Raw genomic sequence first — 8310 nt, 5'->3', positions numbered from 1 at the left:
AGCCTCACGAAACACAAATCCTCGCGGCTACTCATATTCAATGCCAAATTGCTTTGGACGTTTGGGGCGACGTTTGGTGCTTTGGATGAACAGCACCGGCTTAAGTAACGTTATCATGCACAACGCTAAAGTGAAGGAAAAGAGCGGCGCATGGACCTGATGCAGGAGTTCAGGTAGGACCAATTTCCTATGTGTGTGAAGCCTGTGTTTTTGTGAGACCCGTGGGGAGGGAGAGAATCCGCCGTGATTCTTGTCCAGTGTGGTAGCTTTTGTTATGGGCACCGGATTCTCATGTGCCCGGTAACTGTTTGTAAAGTTGAGTACAGGGTACCGTTGAGGTAAATCAAATATACCCGTGTAACTACAAGACTCTGATTTAATTCCAAGGTGTAGGCATAACAGAAATGACAGTCCCAAAATATTTGGTGACCATATCGAAGCGTGTGTAATATCTGTTTACTTTGACATTCGCTTCCTGCCACACCTTTGTTCCACATCGCTTGCCGTAGCCTCGTACAAGTAGATGTAGGCCTACATTTGCACGAGAATCCAGTTTCGTATCACGAAAGCTATCACACCGGTTTGTTTCGCCGTGGTGCTCAGTGGTCTATATGACACCATGTTTTGAATCCTGTGGTGTCTTGAGCATCCGCCGTGATGCTCAGTCTACATTGCTGCTGCTGTGTGGTTTATGTGAGATCACTGTTTGAATCCTGTGTGTGTGTGTGTGTGAGAGCAGTGGGCTGTGAAGGAGCTTACACTCTCCACTACTCTCCCCTCACCTACCCTCCTCTTCTCCCCTCCTCTCCTCTCCTCTCCTCTCCCCCTCTCCTCTCTTCTCTCCTTTCCTCTCCCCCTCTCCTCTCTTTTCCCATCTCCTCTCCTCTTCTCTCTTCTCCTCTCCCTCTCCTCTCCTCTCCTTGAGCTCCTCTCCTCCTCCTCTCCACTCCTCCTCCTTTCTCTCCTCTCATCTCTTCTCCTCTCTCTTCTCCTCCCCTCTCCTCCTCTCTCATCTCCTCTCTCCTCTTCTCTCCTCCTCTCCTCTCCCCCCCCTTCTCTCCTCTCCTCTTCTCTCCTCTCCTCTCCACTACTCTCCTCTCCTCTGCTCTGCTGTCCACATTGGTGCTGTGTGGTATATGTGAGACCACTGTTTGAATCCTGTGTGTGTGTGTGTGTGTGTGTGTGTGTGTGTGTGTGTGTGTGTGTGTGTGTGTGTGTGTGTGTGTGTGTGTGTGTGTGTGTGTGTGTGTGTGTGTGTGTGAGAGAGAGAGAGAGAGAGATCTAATAGCATTTTCTCTGCGGAAATGCAGTAAGCTTATGTCAAAATATGTAGGCCTACCTTATGTTAAGAAAGCTGCTATGACATATGGAACTTGTCGGTAGGCCTATTTGGCAATTATTTATTTGAAAATCTGATATTGAAAAAGTTGCCTCACCAGCCATAAATCCCAGCGCACGTTACTGACACACACACACACACACACACACACACACACACACACACACACACACACACACACACACACACACACACACACACACACACTACATGTAGCCTAGGCCTACAAGTTCAAACATAAAAAATGAAACATCATAAAAACATGTTTGGCTGTAGGGCCTACTTATCTGCTGAATAGCACAATACATTAAACATGTTCTTTCTGTCTTTCCTTCTTTCCAGTAACCAAAAGGTGAGTGCGCAATATTCCTACACGAGTCCCTTGGCACTTGCATGTTAAGGACGGCTGTAGCTTTAATAAGTCCACTTTAATGAAAATCCCCCATTGACCCCCCCTCTCTCTTGCCCGAGGTGACGTAGCACAGGGTCCCAGGGATAGGATCAGGCGGGCGGCCTGCCTGTGCGACACGGTTCCTCGCCAGAGGGAAGGGAGAAAGGAAAGGATCCGCCACCACGGCAGGTAGTAGAGGCTACGGCCGTCAGCGGGACCGCTCACCATGAAATGTACGTTGAACGCAAACTTTTGTGTAGTTTTTAGTCGTTTCCGATTATCTGAGGGGGTTGTACGAACTCAACAGGCTTCTTTGGTGCACGAAGCTGGCTCATGTTTAGTAACTCGCGCATCCTCGCGCACAAAAGGGGGCAGGGACTGAAAAAGTGCACCTGCTTCTTGTCCTGTCACCCTTGCGTGCGAGAACTTTAATCCTACACTCCTACACGCTATTCTGGTGTCTTTAGTTGTGTTATGTGATGGGATATCATTTGGGGTGTCACGTTGTCGATTCGAGCAGGTTGTTTTCTATTTATGAAGATTCGGTCCGTTTTCCCCTCAGTTCAGATATGTAGCCCAATGATGGATAGCGCATCAGAAGTTAGTGAGTGAGCAGGGAACACACCTGTTCTGACAGACAAAGAATGTCACCGATACTCATCGAGTACCAGCGCGCAAGTTACTCTTGGTAGGTTTTCTTTCAAAGGGGAATGTGTTTTACTTTTTACTCAAACGTGTAGGTGATATGCTACGTTGAGGGAAAATGCTTGTTTTACAATACCATTGGTGATGTTGCACTTCCTGACATTCAAGTAGGTACATTCTGCTAATAACCAAATAGTAGCCTAATCTAATGTAACTGTTCCGTTTTACTTGGAAGGCTACTGTATGTAGGCTATCATACACCAGTAGTGTTTATTTAACACTTAGAGTGTTTATTATAACACTTCTAGTGTTGCTTCTATTCTAAATGTTGACACTGAAGTGTTAACACTGAAGTGTTAACACTGAAGAAGGTAGGCTACTGTGAAGTAGCCTATACTTAACATGAGTTCACTGTTCTATGAGAATTAGCCTAATTAGCCATACCTATCCCCATAAATTGATAAATGGATGGACGGATGGGTTGTGGTGGTGCCTATCAGTTTTAGCCAATTTCTTAATGCCCATCAGCTGCGTTTTCTTGTAAGACAGCATCTCATCATGGTAGACCACAGCACCCGCATTAGTGGTCTGCCCCTTGTCAGAGAGAGTAGAGAGAGAGAGGTTCCATTGGCCCATTGTTTCCGGGTTCTATTATTGGGGGGGGGGGGGGGGGGGGGGGGGGGGAATCCCCCTTTAGGCAGACCTAGGCAGACCTGAGGACTGTTCTATTCAATGCTAGGAGCATTATGACACGCCCCTTTAGGCAGACCGGAACCTGGTCACATTAGGTGCCCATAGAAACCTATTATGTTGGCATATCTCTATACTTAAAGAATCTCTGCCCCTTGTCACATGAGGCCAGTGCTGGACTGGGACCGGAAAACAGCCCGGGGACTTTGGCAGAGACCAGGCCCTCACACAGCCCCCTATTTTTTGATAATATTTTGATTGGTTCAGTCCACTATAGAAATAAGAGATAGATGAATGGGCTGTCCCATCTAAATTGAGAGAAAAAAAATAAGGAAAAAGGAAACAAGCAAACAAACAAGTGAAAAAACAACCCTATCGGCCCCTGGGGACTGTTGACCCACCTTGAAAACGCCCCGAATGCCAGATTACCAGTCCTGTCCTGCAAGAGGCTCACTTGGTCTTAAACCATGTTGTTGTGTCAACAAGCACGTTTTTCATACTGAAAACTGAAAACTGAATACAAGCTTGAACCAACGTCAGCTGGCACAGTGTGACTACCCTTTTCTTGGTGGTGGATGGCGGCCGGGTAAAGATGCCATGGCAAGCCCGCCCCGGGCTGGCTTATCCTCGTGTCACCCCACGGGCTTCCCGCTGGGGCTGAATACTTGCTAATTCTCGGGTGTAAACAGGTGCTGCTGCTGCACGGCCGTCTTCAGGGGTGAGTTGCGTTCTCCGAGGCCCCAACACAGTGTCCTGAAGCAGAGGGGGGCACGGAGGTGGTCTCCAGAGACAGGGGATGGGATGGAGAGCAGACAGAGGGGAAGGGGGAAATGAGATAGAGAGGGAGACACAGAGAGGGGTGGATAGAGAGAGAGGGGGGAATACAGTATAGAGAGATGCAGAGAGAGAGAGAGATAGAGAGAGGAGGGGAGGGTAGGGGTACAGAGAGAGAGACAGAGACAGAGACAGAGAGGGGAGAGATGATGGTGTGTGTGTGTGTGTGTGTGTGTGTGTGTGTGTGTGTGTGTGTGTGTGTGTGTGTGTGTGTGTGTGGGAGGATGGAGTTATCATCAGGATTACCATAACTCCATCAGCAATGGCAACTGTGGTAGCTAACCAGGGGGTAACAAGACCTGTACTGGGGTCTCCAGTCACCATTAGCTGGCTGGACACTTTGGAACAATTTCAGTCTTTCAGATGTTTAAAATAGGCCTACTCATTCATCACGATACAGTATCTATCCCAAATGTGTTCCTCTTTGGTGTTTGATGTTGTTGTCGTTTTGCAATGTTTTTAGTTTTTCCAAGATAACGCCTGTCTGTGCGTCTACGGCATACCTGTACCGAACCCCAGATGTGTCAGAAATGTTAAGCCTATGAAACTGTGCTGGCAAGGGGGCAAGTTTTTCTCTCACACACACACACACACACACACACACACACACACACACACACACACACACACACACACACACACACACACACACACACACACACACACACACACACGTACACACGCACACACACACTGGGGTCTTAAACTGATAGATAAGATAAGGGGCCTTCCAGTAGCCGAGCCAGAAAAGGCTCTCAGCATCAAGCCTCAACCCATGTGGAGTTACCATCCATCCACTCAGGGCTTGGATTAAAACCTCACCCCCCAGCACCGCACCGTGTTTGTGCTGACCTTTGAATCAATTTGGCAAGACCTGTGTGTGAGGGTTTGTGTGTGTATGTGTGTGTGTGTGTGCAAGGTGTGTATGTGTACTGCGAAAGGTTGAATGGTGTACACTTGATCTCTGACACACAATAGTATGTGGTGAACCACAACTAAACTATTCCCCTCCCTCTGCATGACATGATTATGAAAGGGCATCGGAACACCTGATAGCTACCTGCTTTCAACACAGCTCATTGTGGTATCCACTGAAATATGTGCCACTGATGTGTAATCTGTTCGAATTAGACGATAGAAGCTGCTAGAGCTGGAAGCTACGATCCAGTGCCACATATTCCAAATGACTTGGTTTTACCTGTCCATGCCCTAAATCAGGGATGTCAATCTCAGGCCCGGGGCATAAATGTGGCCCGCTGAGTAATTTTATTTGACCCACAGGATCATTTGTGTATTATAGTTAGCCCACATACACCATGATATGTTACGCATGTATAGCGTAACAAGACTTTAACAGGAATATAAGTGGCCTTAGGTCAGCTCACTCACATGTAACAAAATATGTGCAAGAGTCTGCAGACACATTTGAACTATCACATATGATGGGAAAGAGTGTGTCTGAAATTTGCATACATGCACAATTTCAGTCAATTTTTACGGTAAAATAAACATTGAGTTCAGCCCACGACTTTGTTCCAGATCTTGATTCTGACCCCCAGTCAATTTGAGTTTGACACCCCAGCCCTAAATGGAGATGGACAAGTAACATCAGGTGTTTTGGAATATGTGGCACTGGACTATAACCTCTGAGCTATTCATCCTTATTTCAGTGGTACCAGGGGCGCAACTACAGTATATGCGACGTATGCGTTGCAGGGGGGCGCCAGAGAGAGGGGGCGCCAAAGACAGGGTGTTGGAGGGCGCCAAATAATTATTAAGTGTTTTTTTTTGGGAGGGGGCACCAAAATAGTTCTTGCATACCCCCCCAGAAATGTTTAGTTGGTGCCCCTGAGTGGTACCTTACCTGTGCTCCCATGCAGAAAGGTTTGCTGAGATTGAGAGATCGCAAGTTGGCGCCCTGAGTGTTGTACTGCGCAGGAAGACATCCGAAAAGTAGTTTGGGATGTAGTGTTCAGCTTCTCATGGGTGTATGGACACCCTGTTAATGATAAGGATACCTCCAGTGTGGGGATGCAAATTATCTATTAATTCATTAATTGTTAGTTGTTTAACCTTGCTGATCGACTTGCAATTAATTGATATGTTTAAATGTAAATGTTATAAAATGCTTAATTTAAATTAATTTCTATTTATATTCTTTAATCCAAAGGTAATTGGAAATGTTCCCACTCTTCACCCCACTCCTCACACACTTCATCATGCTCGTTTCACCTGGTTCTCTCTCCAGTCACGTTGTTGATTAATTGAAATGATTCTTTTTTAATCAATTAATGAATATTTTAAGTTGATTGACATCCATACTCCAATCAGGTGCTATATAATAGTGCTCATCTTCACATTCTGTTCACGTGTTCAATTATAGTGTTTTACTTTGTGATGCACAGCTCTCCACAAGTTTCTTATGGCTGTTTGGGTGTGTGCTTCTGTGTGTGGTGGCGGGTGCTTTCTACCAAATCTACCAAATTAGGCCTAGTGTACCTAGCTTGGCAGGCAATATGGTCCATTTGGACAGTTGCTCTTGTAAAGACACATCTTTTGATGAACCACATGTTTGGAATTATACAATTATTTTTCACAGTAAAACTATACATGACTACATACAGTGAGTCCAATATGTATTTGATCCCTTGCTGATTTTGTTGGTTTGCCTACTAACAAAGACATGATCAGTCAATAAATGTTATGATAATATGTATTCTAATATGGAGAGACAGAATATCAAAAAGAAAATCCAGAAATTAACTGAAGAGAATGTAGATTAATTTATTTCCATTTCATCGAGCAAAATAAGTATTTGATCCCCTGCCAACTGATTACAGTTCCGGGCCCACAGACCAGATGGGCGCTTCCGATCAACTTGTCATCTGAATTAAAGACACCTGTACATACTAACATGCATAAAAGACGCATTGAATCAGCAGAATCAGTCCATAGTATGAGTGAATCAGTCACACTCCAACCTCACCAGCATGGGAAAGACCAAAGAGTGGTCAAATTATATCAGGGACACGATTTTAGACCTGAACAAAGATTAAATGGGCTGCAAAGCCACAAGAAAGAGACTGAGTATTAATGACCCAGCTGTTGATGCATTTCTTCCAAAACGTGAGGAATACAAAATGACTATCCATCAGCTTGTCTGGGGTTCTATACAAGATTTGACCTTTTGTAGGGATTTGATAATCATGAGAACAGAAAGAAATCACCCTAGAGCTGTACGGGATGAACTAGGCAATGATATCAAAGCTACTGGGACCAAAATCACTGAGAAAACTACTGGTAGCACTTAATGCCACAGAGGTTTAAAATCCTGTACTGCACACATGGTACCTCTACTTCAGAAGGAACCTGTGCAGTCCCACTTGAGGTTTGCCAACGGACATCAGACTGGTTTAGGATATGATAAGGAGGTGCTGTAGTCAGATGAAACCAAAATCAAGCTGTTTGGCATTATCACAATTCAATGTGTTTTGAGAAAGAGTACTGCTGTCTATGATCCCAAGAACACCCTCCTCACCATCATGCATGAAAGTGGTATCATTATGGTTTGAGGGTGTTTGTCTGGCCAAGGCACAAGACAACTTCACATCGTCAACGAATGGATGGAGGGAGACATGTAATGTGCAATCCTGAGTGCAAACGTCCTTCCCTTCACCACTACACTGAAGGGTGGGCCATTTTTGGATCTCCCAACATGACAATAATACACAACATACAGTCAAAGCAACGAAGGAGTGGCTCAATAAGAAGCATATTAAAGTCGTGAAGTGGCCTAGACAGTCTCCAAATATTAACCCTACAGTAATTCTATGGAGAGAACTGAACCTCCCATTTACTAAGCTACAGCCACAAACTATTAATGTTTTAAATGGGCAAAAATATTTTCTACTATATGCACAAACATTGTCATCAACTAAAAGAAGCATCTGACCTCAGTGCTAGACAACTAGGGCTTTGCCAAGAATACTTATAAGTACTTTGTCAAATACTTATTTGCCTAAATTAAAGACAAATAAATTAAAATATATTATTTTAAGTTATTCTCTGGAATTTCTTTTTGATATTCTGTCTCTCCATGTTTGAATACATATTATCATAAATTTATAGACTGATCATGTCTTTATTAGTGGGCAAACCGGCAAAATCAGCAATGGATCAAATACATGTTGGACTCACTGTATATGAATACTATATCCTATCCTATCCTATCCTATCCTATCCTATACTATACTATACTATACTATACTATACTATACTATACTATACTATACTATACTATACTATACTGTATATATAAAATAAAGTGGAATATCCACACACTTCCCCCCTACGAAGCAAGTGTGTGGACCATCCACTTTATGTTATATTCTTTTTCTTGTCTAGTACCTGT

General features: G+C 44.4%; 1 protein-coding gene across 1 annotated transcript in view; it reads left to right on the top strand.

The window, feature by feature from the left end:
• The first annotated feature begins 1831 nt into the window (after positions 1–1831).
• The window catches only part of ldb3a (LIM domain binding 3a), a 102691-nt gene continuing 96212 nt past the window's right edge, over positions 1832–8310 (top strand). The window contains exon 1 of the mRNA XM_063191265.1: positions 1832–1963. The gene's annotated coding sequence lies outside the window, so the exon portion shown is untranslated. The remainder of the gene's footprint in view (positions 1964–8310) is intronic.

This window comes from Engraulis encrasicolus, chromosome 24, assembly GCF_034702125.1.
Source record: "Engraulis encrasicolus isolate BLACKSEA-1 chromosome 24, IST_EnEncr_1.0, whole genome shotgun sequence".
NCBI lineage: Eukaryota > Metazoa > Chordata > Actinopteri > Clupeiformes > Engraulidae > Engraulis > Engraulis encrasicolus.
Note: the sequence above shows the minus strand (reverse complement) of the source record. Positions and strands in the feature narration are given on the sequence as shown.